At 41.4% G+C, this 12,112-nt stretch overlaps 1 protein-coding gene across 2 annotated transcripts in view; it reads left to right on the top strand.

The window, feature by feature from the left end:
* LOC118010779 (E3 ubiquitin-protein ligase RNF4) overlaps positions 1-12,112 on the top strand; it is a 214,019-nt gene that overhangs the window by 49,670 nt on the left and 152,237 nt on the right. The window contains exon 1 of one of the 2 annotated variants that reach the window (XM_035005445.1): positions 121-287. The exons of the other annotated variant lie outside the window; for it this stretch is intronic. The gene's annotated coding sequence lies outside the window, so the exon portion shown is untranslated. Of the gene's footprint in view, positions 1-120; positions 288-12,112 lie in introns of those variants that run through there. 2 annotated transcript variants of the gene reach the window in all.

The raw sequence follows: 12,112 nt of genomic DNA, 5'->3' as shown, positions 1-12,112 counted from the left end.
GCCGACGCGGGCGGGCTTCCCGCCGGGGCCGGGGGCCGCGCGGGCCCGGGGCGGCCGGGGGCCGCGGGCGGCTTGCGCCGTGACAGCCCTCCCGCGGGCACGGCGAGCGCGGGGCGGCCGGCTGCCCGCGCCAGGTGCCGGCGTCTCCTGGGTGCGGCGCGCGGGGCTGCCTGTGCCTCTGCCACCTGCGCGTCGCTGTCACGGACCCGGGGGTGGTGCCATGTCGCCCCGCGCGGAGCTCGTCCTTGAAATCGCTCGTGTGCAATTCCAGGATAATTACGAGTCAGGTGACGAGCGGGGCTTCCCTGGGTCGCCGAGAGTGCTTTCGAGCGGCCTTTCTCGGTGCCTCCCCTCTGCGTCCCTTGCAAGTGGTGGCCGAACAGCGCCAGCCTTGAAGTTTTCTTTCTCTGCTCTGATCTGGTCATTGGAAAGCTACCTGACAGCCTTCCGGAGTCCTGCTTCTTAAAAAGTTTTGGGGGACATGAGTCGTCTGGTTCCTCGGGCGTATGTTCGGTGTTTGAACTCAAGGAATGTGGAAAGTACTTTCTTCGGTTTATGAAAGCAGCGGGCACACGCTGCATCTTCCGTTGTGTGTTGCTGCACCTTTGTTCCGCTGCTGGTCCCCACACTTGAGAAGACGCAGCGGTAGTACGAGGCTGGGCGGGTGACAGAGCCGTTTCCAGCCCTTCTAGTGGCTCCTGAATGGTAACGGACCTCGAGAAAGTTGGGTGGTTAGAACGCGTAGATTGTTTAGAAGACATTTGCAGTGACAAGAGAGCCTCATCAGGAGTACGGTGTGCCAAATTATGACACAGATGGTTTTATGGGGGCGCCTGGGTGGCTCAGACGGTTAAGCGCTGCCTTCTGCTCAAGTCCTGTCCCAGGGTCCTGGGGTCGAGTCCCATCCGGAGCCTGATTCTCCCTCTCCCTCTGCCCTTCCTCCCCACTCGTGCTCTCTCTCTCAAATAAATAAATAAAAATCTTAAAAAAATTATTTTATGCAAGATTCTAAATATTGTGTTGGAATGGTATGTAATGAGAGCAGATGAGAGAAATGATTGCATACGGGATGGCTTTCTGATGCTTTTGCTAGTAAGTGAACATACAGTAATGTATGTGTACTTTGGTTTCAGTTTAGAGGATGTCCAGCCTTCTCTGTGGTGGAGTAAGTGCAGTTGTTGGAGCTTTCTTTAGGTGGTATTGTTACCTTTGTTTGGGATCCTGGACCGTGGCCCTGGACTTCAGCCTCCAGAGGCTGCCCCTTTCCAATATCCTGGAGAGAGAAACAGGTACAGTGGTTGGGATCAAGAATGAGGTTTGGGCGTTTGGATCTTTGGGCTGTAAATTAAGGGCAGTGTTTGCTGCTGCTGGGGAGGTGAGGGTAGGAGGTCTGTCTATGCAAATCCTTTCCAAAAATGTTGATAATATTTGCTGTAGCTTGGTGTACAATATACCATTTCTGTCAACTCAATAAAAACAAGTTTGTGGTACCATTATTTTAGGTTTGAATAAATCCCATTTACTTTGCAATATTTAGGTAAAATAATCTTTCTTTAGTTTATTAGTTTATTATTTTAATTGCATTAGTCAAACTCATAACCTTCTATCGAGTATTATTATTATTGTTTTATTTTTTTAGAGAGTGAAAGGGGGAGAGTGCTTGCAAGCGGGAGAGGGAGAGAGGGACTCTCAAGCAGGCTCCATGTCCAGCGGGAGTCTGTTGCCCATGAGATCGTGAGCTGAGCCGAAACCAGAAGACTCTCAGCTGACAGAGCCACCCAGGCCCCCCTATCTAGTATGATTTTTGACAGGACTGTCGTATTCTGTTAAACTTATGAATCAAGGTTTTTGACTATGACCGCCTGTAAGAAATAAGATATATTAAGACCTACAGTGCCTGCTTACACTTACACAAAAGTTTTACGAAATGATATTCTGACACTTTGTCTTTTTTATTCTATTCCATTTCATTAATAAAGTGGTTGTAGTGCACAGAATTACTTTACTGTGTACCAATTGATTTGTGACTGCACCTTAAGAAACATTCTCTTTTACTGTATTTTAACGTTTTAAAGTTACATCTTGAACTTTAAAAATTCTTTGCAAGCAATTTTTTTTTTCAAAAAAATTTTTTTAAAGATTTTATTTATTTGACAGAGACACAGCGAGAGAAGGAACACAAGCAGGGGAGTGGGAGAGGGAGAAGCAGGCTTCCCGCTGAGCAGGGAGCCAGATGCGGGGCGGGGCTGGATCCCAGGACCCCGGGACCACGACCCGAGCTGAAGGTAGACGCTTAAAGACTGAGCCACCCAGGCGCCCCCTTCAAAAAATTTTTTTTAAGATTTTATTTATTTGACAGAGGGCGTTCACACACAAACAGGAGGAGCGGCAGGCAGAGGGAGAGAAGCAGTCTCCTCTGAGCAGGGAGCCCAACACGGGGCTCCATCCCAGGACCCTGGGATCATGACCTGAGCTAAAGGCAGACACTTAACTGACTGAGCCACCCAGGTGCTCCTCTTCGCAAATATTTCTGGTTACAGGTGTTCTTGACGCTGATCACAAAAATTCTTATTGTAATTCTGAAGCCTCTGAATTGTTTCCGCATAGCTGGTGAACTCTTTGGGGGCACCTTGTCTTGTGCAGAAGAGGCACCCAAAACAGTGTAACAAGTAACAAGGAATGGGTACCGGCCCTCCATTTCTGGGAGAAGCTTATGATTGATTCCAGGGGTGCATCTTTCCATTCTATGTAGAGTCACCAGAGCAAAAGGTGCCTGAGAGAGAAGAGTGGAAGGACTGTCTTGATTCTCAGGAGGGGTCCTGTGTGCTGGGCACAGCCCTGAGTGTTAGTCCTAGGACCACTTTCATCAAGGCAGCTCCTCAGGCAAAAAGGGCCTCTCTGCGTGTGAATGGTTTCTACATAGAAGCAAAGGCTCGGGGAAGTAGGAAAACCTCATTTAGCTTAGAGTCTTTTGCCCACCAAAACATGGGTATACAAATTTGATAGGCTCTGTGCCCTTAGGCAGGGTGTCAAACCTCATGCTGCTTTGGTGTCCTAAGTGATATGGCACCTAGCTTTTAGGATTATTGTAAGAATTAAACAAACAGTGCCTGGTGACACACAGTGCTATGTATGTACATGATCATTATTTTCCAGGAGGCTGGGGTGGACTTTTTTTTTTTAAGATTTTATTTATTTTTTGACAGAGATACAGCGAGAGAGGGAAACACAAGCAGGGGGAGTAGGAGAGGGAGAAGCAGGCTTCCCGCCAAGCAGGGAGCCCGATGTGGGGCTCGATCCCAGGACCCTGAGATTATGACCTGAGCCGAAGGCAGACGCTTAACGACTGAGCCACCCAGGCGCCCCATGGGGTGGACTTATTAGGGACTTTGCCACAGGATACTTGTTATTGATCAAGCTTTTTCCACTTGTGGAATGGGAAAACCGTATACAGTTAAGAACGGTGGACATGGCTGCATCTTGGACAAGGCCTTATTCTAATAGCCTTGTTTGGTGGTCTGTTCTGATGTGACAATAAAGGTTTTGCCCTAAAAAGAAAAGTTGGTAGGTGAAGGGTATTGTGAATATATCTTATTATTTTGCATTTCTCTGTCTTTAAAAATACATATATATATATATATTTTTTTTTTTTTTTTTTTTTTTTTTGAGAGAGAGAGAGAGAGCAAGGGAGCAAGAGAGAACATGAGCAGGGAGGGGCAGAGGGAGAGGGAGAAGGAGGCTCCCCGCTGAGCAGGGAGCCTGACATGGGGCTCCATCCCAGGACCCCGGGATCATGCCCTGAGCCAAAGGCAGACGCTTAACTGACTGAGCCACACAGGCACCCCTTGCATTTCTATTTTATTTTATCTTTTTAAAGATTTTATTTATTTATTTGAGAGAGAGAGAGAGCAAAAGACAGTACAAGCCCGGGGCAGAGGGTGGGGTGGAGGCAGAGGCAGAGGGAAAGGGAGAAGCAGATTCCTCACTGAGCCGGGAGCCCGATGCGGGGCTGGATCCCCAGGATCCTGGGATCACGACCTAAGCCAAAGGCAGATGCTTAACCGACTGAGCCACCCAGGCGCCCCTACATTTCTTTTTTTCTTTTTTAAAAAGATTTTATTTGTTCATTTGTCAGAGAGAGAGAGAGAGCGGAAGCAGGGGGAGAAGCAGGCTCCCTGGGATTATGACCTGAGCTGAAGGTAGACGCTTAACCGACTGAGCCACCCAGGCATCCCCACCCCTGCATTTCTATTTTAAATGTAATTTTCATAACATTCATGATGTATTAAGTAAAGAAGGAAGCTTACAAAATAGAAAACGTTTGTAGTACAGACCTACTTTTGTAAAATATCTGTGGGCATATATATTTGCATAGGAAAGTCTGATAGGATATCCATCAAAATATTTTGTGGTGGAAAGTCTGATGGCTTTCTTTTTTCCTTTATGCACATACCTCAAGCTTTAAGACTTTTCTAAAATGAGCGTTACTTGAGGAGCAAAAAGGTGAATGGTATTTTTACAACCTGATATTACTAACATTTTTTTTCTTTTTTTTTTTTTTTAAGATTTTATTTATTTGAGCGAGAGAGAGTGTGCACACACAAGTGGTGGGGTTGGGGAGAGGCAGAGGGAGATGAGAAGCAGATTCCCCATAGAGCAAGGGGCCGGATGCTGGGCTCGATCCCGGGACTCTGGGATCATGACCTGAGCTGAAGGCAGACGCTTAACTGACTGAGCCACCCAGATGCCCCACATTTTTTTTCCCCAAAATTAAACTGATTTTGGCTTTTTCCACCTTTTAACAGTTAAACATTTAGGTATTATATACAAAATAATAATATTTACACCAGCAGAATTCTGTTTTCTGAATAGGTGTACAAAATTCAGTCATGCACATATTATTTACAAAAACCAGAATTCCTCTATTATGGAAATTGACCCATGTCACTAGCTGTTGGAATATCAAATTACATATAGTTTACACTCATAGCTCAAAAGGGAATTTTAGAGCTATTTTTGAAATGCTGTTAGAGATTTATAAAAGGAAGCCATTTGGGGGTAGGGATCAAAGTACATTTTCAAGCAGCGATATTAAAGTTGTAAAGTCAGAAACCTGTTGTAGTGTAGGGGGCATTTGTAATAACGTAAGTCCTTTTCATTCATGAAAAGGTGGTAAGAAGGAGGGGCGCCTGGGATCGAGTCCCACATCGGGCTCCCTGCTCGGCGGGGAGTCTGCTTCTCTTCCCTCTGACCCTCCTCCCTCTCCTGCTCTCTCTCTCTCGTTCTCTCTCTCTCAAATAAATAAATAAAATCTTAAAAAAAAAAAAAAGGTGGTAAGAAGGAGATGGCATTAGTAATGTTTAAAGGCTGTTCTACAGTATATTTATAGTTAGATGATATAGTTAACATTGATTTTGGGGTACATTGGGTGTGTTGCAGAAATTGCTGCCGTGATGAAATGAGGTTCAGTCATAACTTTCTAGTTCACATTTGCCTTAGTGACCTGAGGAAGTATGTCAGATAAAGATCTAGAACCTTGGGCGCCTGGGTGGCTCAGTTGGTTAAGCGACTGCCTTCGGCTCAGGTCATGATCCTGGAGTCCCGGGATCGAGTCCCGCATCGGGCTCCCTGCTCGGCAGGGAGTCTGCTTCTCCCTCTGACCCTCCTCCCTCTCATGCTCTCTGTTTCTCATTCTCTCTGTCTCAAATAAATAAATAAAATCTTTAAAAAAAAAAAAAAGATCTAGAACCTTATGTGATTTTTTTCTTTTTTTTAAACTTTTTTATTGTTATGTTAATCACCATACATCTCATACATCTTTAGTGTTTGATGTAGTGTTCGAACCTTATGTGATTTAACTAAGATTAACAGTTTGGTGAAGCTGCAAAGAGCACCTCTGTGATTCAGTATTTTATGTATGTGTACACCCACATAACCAATATATCAAGATATAAAATAGAATATTCCCAGTACCCTAGAATGCTCCCTTGTTCCCCTTTGCAGTCATCCCTACCACTGTTCTTGTGCATTTTGGCTATATTTAAATTTCATGTGAAAATACTCTGCCAGTGCTCTTTGGCTGAATATTGAGATGCAGCCATGTTGTTGAGGTAGCAATTCATCGTTCTCTCTTTTTTTTTTTTTTTATTTGAGAGAGAGAGAGAGCATGAGAGGGGGGAGGGTCAGAGGAGAAGCAGACTCCCTGCCGAGCAGGGAGCCCGATGCGGGACTCGATCCTGGGACTCCAGGATCATGACCTGAGCCGAAGGCTGTCGCTTAACCAACTGAGCCACCCAGGTGCCCTCATTGTTCTCTTTGATGGCATGCAGTTTTCCATTGTGTGAATATACCACAGATTACTCATTCTAATATTGATGGACATATATATAGGTTATTTTATTTTTTGGCTGATATGCACATTCCTGTACATGTCTTTTGGTGGACATGAGTAATCATTTCAGTCGAGTATATATCCATATATATCTGGAGTGGAATTGCTAAGTATACATGCAGTTTGACTTTAGTAGATACTGCCAGGCAGTTTTTCTAAGTGGTTTTGTTTTATACTAATTAAAAAATTAACATGTAGTGGAATTGATATTTTAAAATGTACGGGCCTTTGGATTTAACACATATAGAGATTAATGTATCCACTACCACCATCAGGATACAGAACAGTTTTATTACCCACAAAAGCTCCCTCATGCAATCCCTGTGCGATCACACTCTCTCCCACCCCTAAACTCTTGGCAGCCAGTACTTTGTTACTATGATTTTATCTTTTGGAGAAGTCATTTAAATGGAATCATACAGTATGTAACTTTTTCACACTGGTTTATTTCACTCAGCATGCATAACAACTTTGAGACTCATCTGAGTTGTTCCTTTTTACTACTGAGTAGTATTCCATTGTATGGATATACCATAGTTTATCCATTTTCCCAGTGGTGGACGTTGAGCTTCTTTCCAGGTTTTGGTGAAAATGAATACAGCTGCTATAAACATTTGTGTACAGGTTTTTGTATGGAAGTAAATTTTCATTTTTCTAAGGAGTGGGCACTGGGTCATATGGTAATATTATAAGAAACTGCCAAACTATTTTTCAGAGTGGCTTTACGTTTTTGACTTCCCACCAGCAATGTATGAGAGTTCCAGTTACTGTGCGTCCTTGCTAGCACTTGATATTGTCAGTTTTTATTTTAAGCATTTTAATAGGTGTGGTGTGGTTTTAATTTGCATTTCCCTAATGACTACTGATATTGAACACTTTCCATGTGTTTGTTTGCTGTTCTTGTATCCTCTTGGGTGAAGTATTTATTCAGAGTTTGCCTATTTTTAATTGAGTTATTTTCTTTTGAGTTTTGAGAGTTGTTTATAATTTTGGATAGGAGTCCTATGATGGATATGTAATTTGCAAACATTTTCTTACAGTCTATAACTTGTGTTTTTATTCTACTAACTTTTTTTTCAAAGAAAAATATTTAATTTTGATGAAGTTCAGCTTACCAGTTTTTTCTTTTATGAATCACAGTTTTTGGTGTCATCTAAGAACTCTTTGTTTTATAAAACTTCAGGTTATAAAGATTTTTTCCCCTATGTTTTCTTCTAGAAGTTTCATAGTTTTACATTTAGATCGGTGATTCTTTTTGAGTTAATTTTATATAAGGTATCAGATTCAGGTGGGCATTTTTTTTTTCCCCACATGGATATCAGGTTGTTCCAAATCCATTTGTTGAAAGGATAATCTTTCTCCATTAAATGGACTTTACACCTTTGTCAGAAGTTAGTTGACCTTATTTGAGTGGGTTATTTCTGTATTCTCTATTCTGTTCCATTGATTTATAGGTCTATTTCATTGCCTATACCACATGTTTTAATTACTGCAAGTCTTAAAATTGAGCAAAGTGATTTCTTTAAAGAAATTCTCCAACTTTATTTATTTTTTTAAAGATTTTATTTACTTACTTGACAAAGAGAGACAGCGAGAGAGGGAACACAAGCAGGGGGAGTGGAGAGGGAGAAGCAGGCTTCCCACTAAGCAGGGAGCCCGATGCGGGGCTCCATCCCAGGGCCCTGGGATCATGACCTGAGCCGAAGGCAGACGCTTAACAACTGAGCCACCCAGGCGCCCCTGTTTGGTGATCTTTGATTTTGTTGTTGTTTTTTTTTTAATTAAGATATAATTGACATTCAATTTGTGTTTGACTTCTTTCATTGGTGTTTTGTCATTTCCAGCACATGGATTCTGTACATGCCTTGTTAGATTTATATATAAGTATTTTGGTCAACTTTTGTAAATGTGTTTTTGAAAAATTTTGGTTTCATTTATTAATTACTAGTATGTAGAAATGTAATTAAATTTTGTGTGTTTACCTTTGATAAGGTAAAATCCTTTGATCTAGCTAAAATCATATTCTGGGAGTTTTGGGGTGGATTAATTGGGATTTTTTGCATAGACAGTCATGGTGTCTGAGTAGTGATTTTTTTCTTGTTTTCCATTCTGTATGCCTTTTCTCTCTTTTCCTTCATTGCACTGGCTAGGACTTCTAGTACAATTTCCTTGTTCCCGATTTTAGGGTGAAAGCATTCAGTATTTCACCATAAAGTATGTCTGCTGTAGATTTTTGTAGATGCCCATTATTAGGATGAGGAAATTCCTTTCTGCTTCTGGTTTGCTGAGAGTTTAATTAATGGATGTTGGATTTTATCAAATACTTTTTTGAATCAAATATGATCATGTAGTTTTTCCTCATTAGACTGTTAATGTGGTAGATCACATCATTGATTTTTGAATATTGAACCAGCTTTGCATTCCTGGAATAAACCCTGCTTTGTCATGGTATATCACTCTTTTTTAGTTGCTGGATTCAGTTTAGAAATATTTTGTTGGGCTTAATTGCATTTGTTTTCATGAAATATATGTCAGTGGTTTTCTTTTTCTTTTTCTTTTTTTTTAAGATTTTATTTATTTGAGAGAGAGAGCATAAGAGGGGGGAGGATCAGAGGGAGAAGCAGACTCCCTGCCGGGCAGGGAGGCCAACGCGGGACTCGATCCTGGCACCCCAGGATCATGACCTGAGCCAAAGGCAGTTGCTTAACCAACTGAGCCACCCAGGCACCCCTGTCAGTGGTTTTCTTATAATGTTGTCTTTGCCTGGTTTTGGTATCAGTATAATGTTGGCCTCATTAAGTTACTTAGGAATTATTCCTTTCTCTCTGTTGTAGTGTGTACTTTTCAAAGAATTGGCCCATTTCATCTAAGTTGTTGAATTTAAGTGTGTAGAGTTGTCTGTAGTATTGTAATATAATGTGTAATATGTCTGTGGGGTTCTGCAGTGATGTCCCCTCTTTCATTCTTGATATTGATTAATTCTTTTTTTTTTTCCAGCCAGTCTTGGCTAGGGGTTCCTCAACTGTTTTTTAGTTTAGTTTAGTTCAATTAATTAATATATAGTAGGTTATTAGTTTCAGAGGTAGAGTTCAGTGATTCATCAGTTATATATAACACCCAGTGTTCATTACATCACATGCCCTCCTTAATGCCCATCACCCATTTACCCCATCCCCCACCCACCTTCCCTCCAGCAACCCTCAGTTTATTTCCTAGAGTTCAGTGTCTCTTATGGTTTATCTCCCTCTCTGATTTCTTTTTTTTTTTTTAAGATTTTATTTATTTATTTGAGAGAGAGAGAATGAGAGAGAGCACATGAAGGGGGGGAGGGTCAGAGGGAGAAGCAGACTCCCTGCCGAGCAGGGAGCCCGATGCAGGACTCGATCCAGGGACTCCAGGATCATGACCTGAGCCGAAGGCAGTCGCTTAACCAACTGAGCCACCCAGGCGCCCTCCCTCTCTGATTTCATCTTATTTTATTTTTCCCTCCCTTCCTCTATGATCCTCTGTTTTGTTTCTTAAATTCCACATATGAGTGAAATCATATGATAATTATTTTCTGGTTGACTTACTTCGCTTAGCATAATACCCTCTAGTTCCATCCACATCGTTGCAAATGGTAAGATTTCTTTTTCTTTTGGTTGCTGTGTAGTATTACACTTTGTGTGTGTGTGTGTGTGTGTGTGTATGCCACATCTTTATCCATTCATCTGTCGATGGACATCTGGGCTCTTTCCATAGTTGGGCTATTGTGGACTTTGCTGCTATAAACATTGGGGTGCACATGCCCCTTTGGATCACTATGTTTGTATCCTTTGGGTAAATACCTAGTAGTGTAATTGCTGGGTCATAGCGTAGCTTTTAACTTTTTGAGGACCCTCCATACTGTTTTCCAGAGTGGCTGTATAGTTCCTCAAGTTTTTAATCTTTTTGAAGAACCAGCTTTTTGTTTTATTGATTTTTTTTTTCCCCCCTATTTTTCTGTTTTTGATTTTGATCTTTTTTTTTTCCCTCTGCTTTATTACTTGCTTTGGGCTTATTTCAATTTTTCTTTCTCTAATTCCTTAAGATAGAAGCTTAGATTATTGATTTGAGGCCATTCTTTTTTTCTCTAACATATATTTAGTGCTATAAACTTCCCTATAAGCTGTGCTTTTGCTATATCTCACAAATTTTGGTATGTTGTACTTTCATTTTAATTCAATTTAGAATATTTTCTAATTTTTCTTGAATTTCCTCTTTGACTCACAGGTTATTTAGAAGTATGTTGGTTAATTTCCTGTTATCGTTCTGTTCCTGAGTTCTAGTCTTATTCCAGTATAATCAGAAAACATGCTTTGTATGATTTTAATTCTTTTTTTTTAATCTTTTTTTTTTTTTTAAGATTTTTATTTATTTGAGAGAGAGAGAATGAGAGACAGAGAGCAGGAGAGGGAAGAGGGCAGAGGGAGAAGCAGACTCCCTGCTGAGCAGGGAGCCTGATGTGGGACTCGATCCCGGGACTCCAGGATCATGACCTGAGCCGCAGGCAGTCGTTTAACCAACTGAGCCACCCAGGCGCCCTGTATGATTTTAATTCTTAAAAAAAATTTTAAAGTTTTATGGTCTATCTTGGTGAATATTACTTATGCACATAAAGCATATATATTCTATTATTGAGTAGAGTGTTCTCTGCATGTCATTTGGATCCAGTCAGCGATGATTTTTTTTAAGTCTTTTATATTCTTGCTGATTTTTTCCTTACTGGTACTTAGTTGCTGAAAGAGTATTGTTGAAATTAGCTAAAATTGTGGATTTCTTTTTTTTCTTTTTTTTTTTTTTAAGATTTTATTTATTTATTTGACAGAGAGAGATATAGCGAGAGCAGGAACACAAGCAGGGGGAGTGGAAGAGGGAGAAGCAGGCTTCCTGCCGAGCAGGGAGCCCGATGTGGGACTCGATCCCAGGACCCTGGGATCATGACCTGAGCCAAAGGCAGACGCTTAACGACTGAGCCACCCAGGCGCCCGAAAAATTGTGGATTTCTTGATTTCTCCTCAGAGTTTGTTTCATTTTTGCTTCATGTATTTTGAAACTCTGTCGTTTGGTGCATATACATTTAGGATGGTTCTGTCTTCTTGGTGAAATGGCCCTTTTGTCATTTAATTATGTTCCTCTTACCCCTGATGGTTTTCTTGGCTCTTAAGTCTGCTTTATCTGATACCAGCATAGCCACTCTAGCTTTCTTTTAATCCATACTTGCATGGTGTATCTTTCCTGTTCCTGTAATTTTAACCTACCTATATAATTATATTTGAAGGTGTTTTTTTGTTTTTTGTTTTTTTTAAAGATTTTATTTATTTATTTGAGAGAGAGAGAATGAGAGACAGAGAGCAGGAGAGGGAGGAGGGTCAGAGGGAGAAGCAGACCCCCCGCTGAGCAGGGAGCCCGATGCGGGACTCGATCCCGGGACTCCAGGATCATGACCTGAGCCGAAGGCAGTCACTTAACCGACTGAGCCACCCAGGCGCCCTGAAGTGTGTTTTTTACAGATAGTCGCTTGATTAATTTTCATTATTTATATTCATGTTTTTACCTTTAATTATAATGTACATGTGAAATATAGTTATTAACTTGAGGCCTTTTTTTCCTGGCCTAATTACTAGTTGAATATATATTTGGTGCTAGTATGAGTTGCTTCTGTGCATTGCATAGCTTTCTTTGTTTGACTTTCTTGACCCA

The sequence above is a fragment of the Mirounga leonina genome, unplaced genomic scaffold (assembly GCF_011800145.1).
Source record: "Mirounga leonina isolate KUSES-001 unplaced genomic scaffold, KU_Mleo_1.0 Mir_129, whole genome shotgun sequence".
Taxonomy (NCBI): Eukaryota; Metazoa; Chordata; class Mammalia; order Carnivora; family Phocidae; genus Mirounga; species Mirounga leonina.
This window is presented reverse-complemented; position numbering and strand designations above follow the sequence as displayed.